The following is a 3,785-nucleotide window of genomic DNA, read 5'->3' as shown; positions in this document are numbered from 1 at the left end:
CCTTTTCAGCAGGTTTTAGGCTGTTTTTTTTATATTTTTAACATTTTTCTCAATATCTTCAGTGTTTATAGTCCGATTTTCAAAATTTTTTCAGTTGTAGATATCAAAATTAAATTTCCCGTCTTTAAAGGAAATAACCATGACGGCCAGACTGCCTTTTTGGCAGGTTTTAGGCTATTTATAAATATATTTAACACTTTTTTCCATATCTTCAGTGTATATGGTCCGATTTTCCAAATTTTTAAAGTTTTTAAAAATTAAATTTTTTGTCGTTTCAAGAAAACAACCATGGCGGCCAGACTGCCTTTTATCAGGTTTTTGGCTATTTTTATATGTTTTACATATTTCCCAAGATCTTTGTTTATTTTGATCCAATTTTCAAACTTTTATGGGATATCAGTATCAAAATAATTTTTCCCATTGTTATGAGCATCTTTAATATAATTTACTTTGACCATCGTCATCATACAAAATAAAACAAGGTTTCATATTTATCTTATCCAATAAATCTATTCTTGATTTTAGTAAAAACCTTTTAAATCTACCTGTACGTATTCCCATCTACGATTTTTTGTGCTTCGCTACTTATGGATGTTGTCATCCTTGTATATACTATGATTTTGGTCAAAATAGGCGATAGACAGCAAATTTTAATATTTTTTAAAAAATATTGCTAATTAGGCTGTCTTTGCTTTCGACACTTATTGTAAATTAACCACAGAGCTCACAACTAAAAGACAACCTGCAGTTACAAGGAGATCCCAACTATACCAAAATCAAAATCTAAATAACTTTTGTCAAATCTATGTACTTTTTGCAAGGTAAGCCCCATTTTAGCTAGTCAACAAACACCATTTTTTCTTTTTAGTGGTCTGTTTTAGTGAGTAGGAGTGAAGCCCTTCTTAAACCAATCCTGCAATTTTAAAACAGAATTTATGTTTAGTTCATTGAGCTTTGACAAATGAACAGGCAAAGTAATTTATAGGGTTAATACATTTTAGTTTAAGGAAATTGTATAATTAACCCATTAGTGCCGAACCGGGCATTAAAACCCGGTTCCGAAAAATGGAAAAAAAAACGGTTTCCGGCTTCATAATTGCATCATTCTCAGTATGAATCCCCCCTCTACTACCCTGGCTTTCATTTCCCCCTGAAGCAGGCAGTTTAGCTTACTTCAGTTTGCTGGTATAGCTCAACAAAATTTGAAAATCATGAAAATTCAAAATACCCCTTCTAACTTTTTTGTTTTTATAGTAAAGTCGCTGATTTTTTTCATGAAATCTAATGTTTATTGACAAATACATCTATTTGTCAATTCGTTTTATTCAAATTATCATTTTTTATATGATTTTTTTATCGTTTTTGTAGTGGGGCTAGCTTAAAAAGAGCATCAAGCATCAATCATCACGAGAGAATCTTCAGGCGCAACTGGAAGTGACTTGAATATGGAGACTCTACTGCACTCAATGTGGTTTCAATGTATTCACCACATGAGGTGCATCCCTTGTCATCCCTGTTATGTATATGTAATCAATACTTGTCTATGAAATAATCTTTAGTTCAATACACATATTCCGGATAAACAGTCATTGTTTATTTATGAGGAACTAACCATAGTTCCAAATTATACTACTGGATTTCACTCAAAGACCCATGTTGGGCACCGCGACCGTCCACTCTTGTGATTAGTGTGCTGCAAGCTATCCATAGCAGGGAATCAACCTTACCAACCTTCGAAGCTAAGGCCGCATACGCTACTGATTGTTACAGAGACTTCGCCACCCGCTCGAGGCAAAGTCCATTTTCACCTTTTTTAAAAAGGCACTAACCAGCAGAGATACACTACACAAGATCTGGTGGCATCTGTGTCGATCCTTTTTGACGGTCAACTGCGCCAACTGTGGAGAAATTAAGAAGATTTTGGAGAGACTGTGGAGAAACTGCGGAAAAACTGTGGAAAAAGGGACAGTTTGTATGATAACTAAAGCCAAAAAAGACGAGAGATACTGCGTTTGGAGACCAGTTATAGAATCTTTTCATCCCTGGAGCCCAGAATTGGTGAGTTTTTCTACAAATTTTGAAGAAAATTGTATTGACTCATAATGGCTGACTTGGCACAGCAGAATTTATTGGCTGCTATCCAGCAGGCAGCGGCCGTTCAGGCGGATAACGCGGAAGCGCAGGCCATCCGGCGAGGACAGGAGTGGCTAGAGGCGCAGTGCCGCAAGTTGAATAAGATGAACTTCCCCCGCTTCATGAACCGAAGCGGCGAGGACTGGGAAGGTCATAAAAGCCGGATGGACAATGCCTTCGAAAATGCTCTACATCATCCTGCTGATAGTGAAGGACGCAAGCGTAGCTACATCCAGAGCTTGGAGGGAGAAGCTTTTCACATGGCCAGAGAAGTTGTGGATGGCCAGAACAATCTCAATTATGAGCAGGTTATAGAGCGGCTTGACGCCATCTTCCTGGCACCCTCGGATTCTGATATCAACCGGGACCGCTACATGTCTCTGAAGCAAGGAAAGAACGAAATTCCTCAGTCTTACTTGGCTAAGAAAGAGCAGTTGTGGCTGAGAGCATACCCACTGGCTACAAGAGATCCTAAGCAGCTGCGTAGAGAGGTAACTTTAGGCTTGTACCATCGTGAAGTGCGTAAACGTGTTTACTGCGACTCCCCTCAATCACCAGTATGGCTGTCCTGAAGGAGACAATTATGAATGAGATAGCCACTTAGAGGCAACTTATCCACCATGGCGATGCCGAAGACAACTCGATGGATGGTTTGGCCATCTCCAACCAAGAATTCTACAGGTCAGACGGGACCGAAGACATGGATGTGAACGCCATTGAAGACCGCAGCAGTAGCGTCAAGTGCTACAACTGCCAGAAGACAGGTCATATCTCCAGGAATTGCACCTAGAAGAAACAGGCAAATAGAGGTACAGGAGGAGCCGCCAAGGATAAGCCCAAGGGTGACTGCCAACGTTGTGGCACACCCGGGCATTGGCAGAAGACTGTACCATCCCTGAGGAGAAATTGACAGCTGTTAGAGAGAGGCTGCAAGGCTGGTAATAGTGGTGGCAATTCCAACAACCATGGAAGGAAGTATGATAAGGGCCGTCCTGCCGTACGTGAGATGGGTGAGGGCGTTCCCAATGACAATGCTGGTGGAGATGTTGATGAGGACCACACTCAATATTATGGAGATATCAACTGTTTGTATGCCGTTGGCCACTGCCCACTGAAGTAAAAAAATGCCAGAGAGGGCTCCCGTTGGTAGGACGGAGACCCTCAGCAACTGCTAATTCTACCATGCTCAGCGAAGTGCAAGGCGTTGGCGCGCGTGTGATGATCAAGATCAGTCTGCAGGCAAAGGGACCGGTTGTCCACACCTACGGGTTGGTGGACACTGGGAACAAGTTACCTGAAGGAGTTGCCATGAAATGAACGAAAATCTAGCCCGGAAGTTGCAGTTGCCCATTATTCCTTGCAACATAACTGTGGGTACCGCAGCTAATGTTGGCGGTATGCGCGTCATTGGCAGAGTTCATGATATTGATGTGACACTTGGAGGTACATGCCCATCTTACATCAAGACTGCGATGGTGATCCCCGAGCTGAGGACCCCCATCAACCTGGGCAGCAAGTGGATCAAGTGGGCCAAGGGCATGGTAGACTACTCGACCCCGAACGAGGCAGCGTTGGTGGTGAGAAGGATGAGAGTTCCACTGGTTCAGTCCATCGACGCCAGGGTTGCGAGCACCCCAGAAGCCGAAGAGCGG

This window comes from Acartia tonsa, chromosome 2 (assembly GCF_053477335.1).
Source record: "Acartia tonsa isolate MP-2025a chromosome 2, ASM5347733v1, whole genome shotgun sequence".
Taxonomy (NCBI): Eukaryota; Metazoa; Arthropoda; class Copepoda; order Calanoida; family Acartiidae; genus Acartia; species Acartia tonsa.
Note: the sequence above shows the minus strand (reverse complement) of the source record.